This window comes from Lathyrus oleraceus, chromosome 7 (genome assembly GCF_024323335.1).
Source record: "Lathyrus oleraceus cultivar Zhongwan6 chromosome 7, CAAS_Psat_ZW6_1.0, whole genome shotgun sequence".
Taxonomy (NCBI): Eukaryota; Viridiplantae; Streptophyta; class Magnoliopsida; order Fabales; family Fabaceae; genus Lathyrus; species Lathyrus oleraceus.
In genome coordinates this window covers 310,464,738-310,475,279 of record NC_066585.1, presented here as the reverse complement: position 1 = coordinate 310,475,279, position 10,542 = coordinate 310,464,738, and positions in this window count along the sequence as shown.

Sequence of the window (10,542 nt, the reverse complement as noted above, 5' to 3'; positions counted from 1 at the left end):
TGTCTCTCCATTGCCACAAAAATTTATCATTCATGGGTCGTAGACAAGTAAAAAATACACTCTCATACGAGATTATAATAAATAAATAATAAATGTCAATGATGTAAAAAGGACAATGTCATTTGGACAAGGTAGTCCTGAGCACCATTTAAACTCAAACAAGTTACCCCAATATAGTCATTCACTCTCTGATGGTTTCTCCTAACTTATCTAGTGTTGATTGGTCGTGTTCATCATTTTACTTTTCATGGCTTGCTTGCTTCTGAAACTTCTCTAGAATTTCCTGTGTTTAGTTTAGATAAATGAATTTAGAGCATGAGGTTGAATTCATGATGAGGAGGCGATTACATTGGTGGCGGTCTCATGTTCTGAATTTACCAAACAATGAAACTTCGGTGGAGGACCATCGAAGAAGACGACCAAAGTTTACCTCAGGTCATCTGAGTTTGAGACACGCTGGACAAATGAAATATCCTGATTGGTTCAATTTAAATATAATCATGTGTTTCATTTCAGCAAAATCCCATCATGCGCCCTAATCCGAGGAGTGTTGGACCTGCCACATCAGCTAATGAGGTTTGATCCAACGCTCCGTGTTTTTCTGATTTTAATTATTTTTCTATTTTCATTTTAAATTCCATTTACTTTTAAAGTTCATAGAAAATTCATTTTACATCCAAAAAATCCCAAAATAATTTCTAAAATTCTCTTTTATTTTTCTTAATCTAATTTTTATTTTTTCATATTTTATTTTACTGATCTTATATTTTTCATAGAATTTCCCTTTTCTCCTTTGTTTTAATTGGGTTTAAATACTTTTATGTATTTTTTAATTTCTAAAAAAATATTATATGCTTCTTATTTTATTTCTAACCTTTCATAACTTTCTTGGCCATTTATTTGGTGTTTTGAAGGATTTTATGGATTTTTCAGTTTGTTTTCTTTTTTTTTTAAATTCATTTAAAAATACTTTTAGTGCATTTTTATTTAATTTAATTTCATTTATATTTGTTTGACCTTTGTTGACTTCTGTTGGTCTTGGATTATGGTTGCTTTGATCATAGGTCTCATCAATCTCAATGGATCTTGGATGTTGATGGGGTGAAAACCCCAATCCATCAAAATGGATGATTGATTTTGATGATGACTTGATCAAATCTTTGATCCAATTTGTGTGATATCTCTAGTCCCCATCTTCTTCATCTCTTTCTTTCCCCAAGATCAAATGTATGACTTGTGTACATCTTGTTCATGATATATGGATTGGTACTTGATGAACTTTCATCATTTCAAATCTACCTCCTAATTGATCATGAATCATTTAAGGTACTTTTGATTGATGCATAAATTTGTCATTACCACTATGATGTATGGATTGAAGTAATGGACCATCCTCCTAGCCTTTATGCTTGATAATTTCTTTTTTTTGTGGCATTGATTTAGGAGAATGATTTACATATCATTTCTCAAGCATGTATTAACAATAACATTATTATTGACCGGCCTAAGATAGTTGTGACTTCTACATAAGTCCAATTACAATTGCTTAACATAGCGTAAAATTTATCCAAAAAGTAAGCCATTTTCATTAGTGAGATTGTAAGTCTCATACTCCTCATGGTATTGTGTGAAAATATTGCTTCCTTTTCATTTGTGAGAGTTAGTGGCATACTTATTGATTTTATCCAAATTAGATCCCTTCTCATATGTGATATAAAGACCCATGTTCTCATGCTTGTGAGTGAATAGTTGAGTGTTCTCCAAAAAATGACAAATTGTCACTCCCTTTTTTTTTACTAACATCATTTACTAACATTTTAACTTTACTTTAATGTCATTTATCTCATGCTCTTTATTTCTTGTTATTTACTTTATACTTTTATTTTAGCATCTTATATAATATTTCTTTATGGCTTACATTATTTTTTCTTTGACCATTGGGACTTTCATTTCCTTGTAAAAGACATTAATGAAGAAAACCCCCTAAAAAATTGTGGTTCTCTTAATTCATGGACTTAAGGTTACTATCCTTATCATTGTTATGGAGTTATGGACTTAGAGCTAGGACCTTGACCTTTGCTTTGGGAGATTGTGATTTGAGGCCTTGATATTCATCTGATACCTTTGACTTTGGACTTCTCTGTGAAGACTTGGCTTGGTTGTTTTGATTTCATATGATGCATGATTATTCTTTGCTTATTTTCCTTGTTTGAGGATTAATCTAAAGAAGGGAATTCTTGCTTGACTTATGTCATAAATCTTTCTATCTCTTGGTTAGATCTTTCCTCCCTAGCTTTTACTTTATGATCTAGGATAGTGTTAGATGCCCAAAAGTGTTTATTTGAGCTATCATATGTGGGCATCTTTCACTCTTTTGCCCTGCTAAAATTGTCAAAATCACATTTATTTTACATGGAATGCGTACATTGATAAACAAGCTTGGTGCCTTTGATGTGTTTGTTATTGTGCAGGAAAGGCATGAATTAATTGATAATAAAGACACAAGAGAATTGGCAAAGGAACCAAAGCAAAGGAGCATTTCATCTGCCAGCTCGCTAGGCGAGGATGTGGCGAAGCAAAACCTTCGCTAGGCGAGCTCCTGGCGAAAGGCTCCAGTAAATTGGTTAATTAATTCGCTAGGCGAACTGAAGGCGAAGTGGCAGCGAATTCAGTCTGTTTTGGTGAAATGAGCAGCCAGCACTAGCTCGCTAGGCGAGGCTCTAGCGAGTCCCCAGCGAGCATTCCAGTAGCAAAACCTCTCAACCTCGCTGGGGCGAAGGTTGAAGCGAGTTCTTCGCTAGGCGAAGGTCTGTTCGCTAGGCGAACATGACAGTTCCACAGGCCCAGTTTTCTCTGGGCGCAGGGGCATTTTGTGCCCATTTTTGGCCTTCGCTAGGCGAGCCATTCTGCTCGCCTAGCGAACGTGACAGTTCTGCACTTGTCTATAAGTAGCAGGTGCCACTTTTTGAGCCAAGACCACTTTTTACCAACTTTTCCATTTTTTGTACTTTCTCTTAGATATTTTACAGCATTGTTTGGAGGGATTTTTGATGCCCTAATTTCATTTCTCTTCATCTAGCAACCATCTTCCACAAAAAGAAGGTGGATTCCCATCCAACTTCGATCATTCGACTTGGATGTTGATCAACCCTCTTTTCTTACTTGCCGACCAAGCTACCATGAAAATGAGTAGCTAAGTCTTCCATTTGTCAAGGTTAGATGTAGGTGATTTCCAAGCTTTGTGTGTAAATGTAAGGATCCTCATTTGTAAACTCTTTAACGGTAAATATATGATGAAAACTTTGTTTCTATTTAAAACTCTTTGTGTTGGTATTTGATCGAGAGATGTTTACCGATTCTTGACCTAGGTTTTCATCCAAACTTGTTTGTTATCTAGAGATAGTGACGAATGATTTTGTTCACCATAAGGTTGAACCAAAACGTTGTCTTTTTGATAGATTGTGTTCGAGAGAAACAATGGATCAAAATGACAAAACTCACAATGGGTGTTCGAGAGAAACGCATTGAGAGGACTTTGTGAAATTATTTATCATCTAAAGGAGTTTATAATATTGTTGACCGAGCAAATACATGCAAAGCAAATGTAATCATTGAAACCTAACTCTGACAATATTTCTCATATTAATCAAAACATAACTTTTACCGCAATTAATTACTTTGTATGCAAGATAACTTGATAAAAACCAAAACCCTAGTGTTACATTAAGTTAAGATTAATTCAACCATTGAACGGCAGTGATATCTTACAATCTCTGTGGATACGATAACAAAACCCGACACTTAAAAACTGTCTCAACAAAATGGCGCCGTTGGCGGGGATTGTAAATTGATATTGCGAGCATCGCATTGGTTGTTTAAGTTTTAGCTTGTGAATTTTTGACTTGTGCTTGTAATTCGTTTGGTTTAGTGTGCAGCTTATGTTTTATGCGAGGGAAAATCCCTGTGGACGAACTTCTTTTTGATCCTGAGATCGAGAGAACCGCAAGGAGGCTCAATAGCAAAACAAGACGTAGGAGGCAACAGGCTAGGCAACGCCAAGAGCAAGGAGAAAGTTCTTCAACCACAAATCCACACCCATTCGTACCAAACATGGAGCCACAACCACCACCACCGATTTCTACTCCATGTATCAACAGTCCAAGGAACACTGCTCAGTTTGCTAACCACACAGGAAGGCAAGCTGAGATGAAGACGGGAACTCTGAATTTATTGTATGGGAGTCCATTCACCGGAATGGACCATGAAGACCCATTTGCTTTTCTCACAAAATTCTATGAGATAGCATTGGCTGCCGGAGTGGATCAGGCTCAGGAGCTTCCGTTGTTCAGACGTTTATTTCCTCACGCTTTGCTCGGTAAAGCAAAGGATTGGTATCTCGATCAAACACCTGCCGTAATGACGGATTGGAATGTGTTAGAGGAGAAATTCATTGAAAGATTTTTCTCTCATAACCGATTCATGGAATCAAAGACGGCCATCTCGGTGTTTTCTCAAGGAACCAGTGAATCGTTGAATGAAGCGTGGGAGAGATTCAAGTCCATGCTAAGGAAATGTAAAGGGCATGGATTTGATGAATTAACTCAAATCCATATCTTCAGAAATGGACTTCAACCAAACTGTAAGACGTTGTTGGATGCCACCTCGGGTGGCTCGTTGATGTCAAAGAGTGCCGAAGAAGCCACCAACATTATCAACCGTATGGCTTTGAATGATCTTCAAAGTCAAAGTCGTGGAAATTCTTTGAAGAAGGCGGGAGTGCTTGAGTTAGGGACGAATGATGCCATACTTGCCCAAAACAAGCTCATCTCACAACAAGTGGAACTCTTAACGCAACAAATCAAAGAGTTAAGAGAACCGTCAAAAGTTAAACAAATAGCTTGTTGTGAACTTTGTAAAGGTGAACATGACACCGGATTTTGTCCACCTCCCGGCTTTGACGAAGTGAACTATATGGCCAATCAACGGGACTATCAACCAAGACAACAACAACCTTATCAACCGCACCCTCAACAACAACAACAACAACAACAATTCCAAGGGAACCAAGGGTTCCAACCTAGAAGCAACTATTATCATAACCAAGGTTATGGAGGTGGTTCTTCTAGCCGTCAAAATCCTCCCCAAAATCCGTATCAATCTCAACAACCGCCGGTAGTCAATTCTAAATTGGAAGAGACATTGACGCAATTCATGCAGATGTCAATGGCAAATCAAAAGAGTAATGACGCGGCCATAAAAAATCTTGAAACTCAAGTTGGGCAACTTGCCAAGCAACTAGCTGAACAACAGACCGGTCCTTCTTTCTCGGCCAATACGCAAACAAATCCTAAGGAGCATTGTAAGGCGATTGTGACGAGAAGTGGAAGGGAGTTGGGTAGTGAAAACGAAAAAAAAGTGGAGAGTGAAAAAAGAGAGAAAGAGAAGGAGATTGAGGAGGAGATAGTGGAAGAAAATGTTGATGGTGAAGTAGGAGTGTGGAGTGATGAGGAAGTAGTTGAAAAGAATAAAAATAATGGTGAAGTTGAAAATGAAAAAAATGTGGAGATTGAGGAGAATAAAAATGATGAGGTAATAAGGGAGGTAGTGAAGAAGCCGAGATGGAAAAGCGCTAGAGTAGCGAAAGGGAAGGAGGTAGTGAGCGCTACTCCTGTCCAAAACCTTCCTTACCCTCATGCCCCTTCCAAAAGGGAAAATGAACGGCATTACGCCCGGTTCATGGATATTTTTAAGCAATTACAAATTAACATTCCGTTTGCTGAAGCTTTGGAACAAATGCCGAAGTATGCCAAGTTCATGAAGGACATACTAACCAAAAAGCGGAGGTATACGGAACCGGAGACCATCGTCCTTGATGCGAGCTGTAGTGCCATCATTCAAAGGACGCTTCCTAAGAAAGAGGTTGATCCGGGAAGAGTTACATTGCCGGTTAAAATTGGTGATGTGTATGTCGGAAAGGGACTTATTGACTTGGGGTCGAGCATAAATCTTATACCTTTGTCAATTATCAAGAGGCTTGGCAACATCGAGATTAAGTCCATCCGAATGACATTACAATTGGCGGATAAGTCGACGACCCATCCTCATGGCGTAGCCCAAGATGTGTTGGTGAAGGTCGACAAATTCTTTTTCCCGGTGGATTTTATTGTAATTGATATGGAGGAAGATGATGATGCTCCGCTCATATTGGGCCGACCATTCATGAAGACCGTAAGAATGATGATTGATGTTGATGACGGTTTAATGAAGGTGCGTGTTCAAAATGAGGAGGTCACCTTTGATCTATTCGAGGCGATGAAGCATTCCAAAGATAGACATGATAGCTTTCGAATCGATGTGATCGAAGACGCTATTATGGAAGTTTCAAAGCATATTCACGAGATATCTCCTATGGAGTTAGCTCTCGACGACTCATTGGAGGTTTTCACTGTTGAAGAGGAGCTAGCTCTTGAGGAATGCTTGAAGGAACTTGATAGCTTGGAAGACCTACAACCGTGGGAAGTAGAGGAAGAAAATTTGAAGAAGGAGGTAACTGACGAGAAAGCGTCAATTGAATTAAAAGAGTTACCTTCGACTTTGAAATATGTATTCCTTGATGATACCGAGGGCAAGCCGGTTATCATAAGCAACCTTTTGACAATTGAAGAAGAAGCCCGTCTCATATTTGTGCTAAAGACCAATCAAGAAGCTATGGGTTGGACTCTTTCCGATCTTAAAGGAATTAGTCCATCCTATTGTATGCACAAGATTTTGATGGAGGAGGATTTCAAGCCGGTGGCTCAACCACAACGCCGCTTAAATCCTACGATGAAAGAGGTTGTAAGAAAGGAAGTGGTGAAGCTTTTGGATGCGGGAATGATTTACCCGATCTCGGATAGTCCGTGGGTTAGTCCCGTGCACGTGGTTCCGAAGAAGGGTGGAATGACCGTAATCCGTAATGACAAAGACGAATTGATCCCGACTAAAGTTGCCACGGGATGGAGAATGTGTATAGATTATAGACGGTTGAATACCGCGACTCGTAAGGACCATTTTCCACTCCCATTTATGGATCAAATGCTTGAAAGACTATCGGGCCAACAATACTACTGTTTTTTAGACGGCTACTCCGGGTACAACCAAATTGCGGTTGACCCGGTTGATCATGAGAAGACGGCTTTCACGTGTCCGTTTGGAGTGTTCGCATACAGAAAAATGCCTTTTGGGCTTTGCAATGCGCCGGCGACATTCCAACGATGTGTCCAAGCTATTTTTGCCGATCTAATAGAGAAAACAATGGAAGTCTTCATGGATGACTTCTCGGTGTTTGGTGGGACGTTTAGTCTATGCTTGGCAAATTTGAAGACGGTGTTGGAAAGGTGTGTGAAGACTAATTTGGTGCTAAATTGGGAAAAGTGTCACTTTATGGTGACCGAGGGGATTGTGCTAGGCCACAAAGTCTCTAAAAGGGGGCTTGAAGTGGATAGAGCTAAAGTTGATGTAATTGAAAAATTACCCCCTCCGGTCAATGTGAAGGGCATCCGTAGTTTTTTGGGGCACGCGGGGTTCTACCGGCGCTTCATCAAGGACTTCTCAAAGGTGGCTAAACCTTTGAGCAATTTACTCGCCAAAGATCAGGTATTCCTCTTCACCGACGATTGTTTGCAAGCTTTCGAGGTTTTAAAAGAAAAATTGGTTACCGCTCCAATAATAGTCGCTCCCGATTGGAAAGAAAATTTTGAACTAATGTGTGACGCGAGTGACTATGCCGTTGGAGCGGTACTTGGCCAAAGAAAGGACAAAACTTTTCATGCTATACATTATGCGAGTAAGGTTCTTAACGAGGCTCAAATAAATTATGCCACAACGGAAAAAGAACTACTCGCAATAGTGTATGCGCTAGAAAAGTTTAGGTCCTATCTTATAGGGTCTAAAGTCGTGGTGTACACCGACCACGCGGCGATTAAATATCTGCTGACCAAGCCGGATTCGAAGCAAAGGCTCATCCGTTGGATCCTCTTGTTACAAGAATTCGATGTCGAAATTAAAGACAAGAAGGGGTCGGAAAACTTGGTAGCGGATCATTTATCCCGCTTGGTGAATGTCGAGGTTACCGCATCTGAAAAGGAAATCCGGGAAGAATTTCCTGATGAAAAATTGTTTAAGGTTCAAGTTAGGCCGTGGTTTGCAGACTTTGCAAACCACAAGGCTAGTGGTTGTGTGCCGGCCGATCTAACTTCGAACCAAAAGAGGAAGTTCCTTTCGGATGCGAAGTATTATGTTTGGGATGACCCATACTTGTTTAAGTTGGGTAGCGATAACCTGTTAAGGAGATGCGTAACTGGTGATGAAGCCCAGAGCATCCTTTGGCATTGTCACAACTCGCCTTATGGCGGTCATTATAATGGGGTTAGAACGGCCACTAAAATTCTTCAATCGGGATTTTATTGGCCAACTAATTTTAAAGACGCACATACCCATGCGCAAAGTTGTGACAGTTGCCAAAGAAGTGGTGGGATAGGTAAGAGAGATGAGATGCCTCTCCAAAATATCCAAGAAGTGGAAGTGTTCGATTGTTGGGGCATAGATTTTGTTGGACCTTTCCCACCCTCTTACGGGAATGAGTACATGCTTGTAGCTGTTGATTATGTCTCTAAGTGGGTTGAGGCGATTGCCTCACCTCGGGCGGATGCCAAAACGGTGATAAAATTTTTAAAGAAAAACATCTTTTCCCGTTTTGGAACACCCCGAGTGTTGATAAGTGACGGAGGGTCACACTTTTGCAATGCACCTTTGGAAACAATTCTAAAACATTATGGTGTGTCGCATAGGGTGACAACTCCGTACCACCCTCAGGCTAACGGGCAAGCGGAGGTCTCTAATCGAGAGATTAAGAGAATCCTAGAAAAAACCGTGTCTAATTCTAAAAAAGAGTGGTCCCAAAAATTGGACGAAGCATTATGGGCCTACCGTACGGCCTTTAAAGCTCCAATTGGCCTAACTCCATTTCAATTGGTATTTGGTAAAACTTGCCATTTGCCGGTTGAATTGGAGCACAAGGCCTTGTGGGCCCTAAAATTTCTAAATTTTGAACATGAGTTGGCCGGTAACAAAAGGAAAGTACAACTACTTGAGTTGGAGGAGATGCGCAATGCCGCATACCACTCAAGTTGGTTGTACAAGGAAAAAGCAAAGAAATATCATGACAAGAAGATCCGAACCAAAGAATTCGTGCCCGGACAATTGGTCTTATTGTTCAACTCCCGGTTGAAGTTGTTTCCCGGGAAGTTGAAATCAAAATGGTCCGGGCCATTTCGGGTGAAAGAAGTAAAAGAATACGGGGCCATTATCATTGAAGACATGGACGAGAAAGACAGTTGGACCGTGAACGGCCAACGATTGAAAGTGTATCTCGGCGGTCATGTGGATCGCGAGAGTTGTGCTCAGCCGCTCGATGCTCCCCTATGAGCATCGCACCGTCGAGCTTAGCCGACGTTAAACAAGCGCTAGTTGGGAGGCACCCCAACATTGTAAGTATTTCCTGTTTTATGTTTGATGTTGTATGAGTATTGTGTGCTTTTTCAGGCTGGATGACATGCAAGTGCTGCATTTGCAAAAGCACTTGCTGTCATGCTCGCTTGCAGCTCGCTAGGCGAGGCTGCAGCGAGCGCGCTCGCTGGCTTCTCGCTAGGCGAGGCAGCAGCGAGCGCACCAGTACTGTTCTATTTAAACAGTTCAGCAGGGCAGTTTTGCCCTTACCCTAAAAATTCTTCTAAACTGCTCTGCTGAAGAGTGCGATTTGCCTTCTCAAATTCTCTACTGTGCATCCATATCAACAACATTTGTGTGTCGGTCAATTGCAAACACTTCCCACTTCTCCTTTCCAAATCCGTTTACCTCAAGGTTTGCCCTATTGCATGTTTCTTTTGTTGCATTATTTATTTCCGAATTTGAATGTTAAATAGGATAGGTGTGATAGGAACCTTGAGGTTGCATGCAATTTTGGGAGTTTGCAATGTTGTGCATTTAGGTTTTTAAATTGGGGATTTACTCTTACTTAGGTTTTCCATGAAATTAGGTATCCCCAATAGCATAGAACAATTCATAGTCATGAGAAATCATTGGGTTTTGCTGTGGAAACCTTGTATTTACGGGTTTTGGGGGAAACAATTTTGAAAATGCAGAAAACCCCAAAACCCGTAAGGTTCGCTAGCACTCGCTAGGCGAACCTGGGGCGAGCATTCGCTGCCACTTCGCTAGGCGAAGCAGCAGCGAGCAAACCAGTCCCTTATAAAAACTGTTTTGGTTCTAATCTGTTTGTTTCGTGTTTGTTGCTTTATCTCTTGTTTTGCAGAATGGAGTCAAGATCTAGTGCTGGCAAGAAAAGAAAGGGAGCGGCAACTACTTCACGAACCGTGCCGATCCAATTCGATACCGACAAGTTTGTCGGTGCAAAGCAAGTGGCACGGTACATCGCTTTGGAGAAGCGAAAAATTTTGCCTGAGAAGCGTTTTCTGATCAACCCACAGGGCACGTATCGGAGTT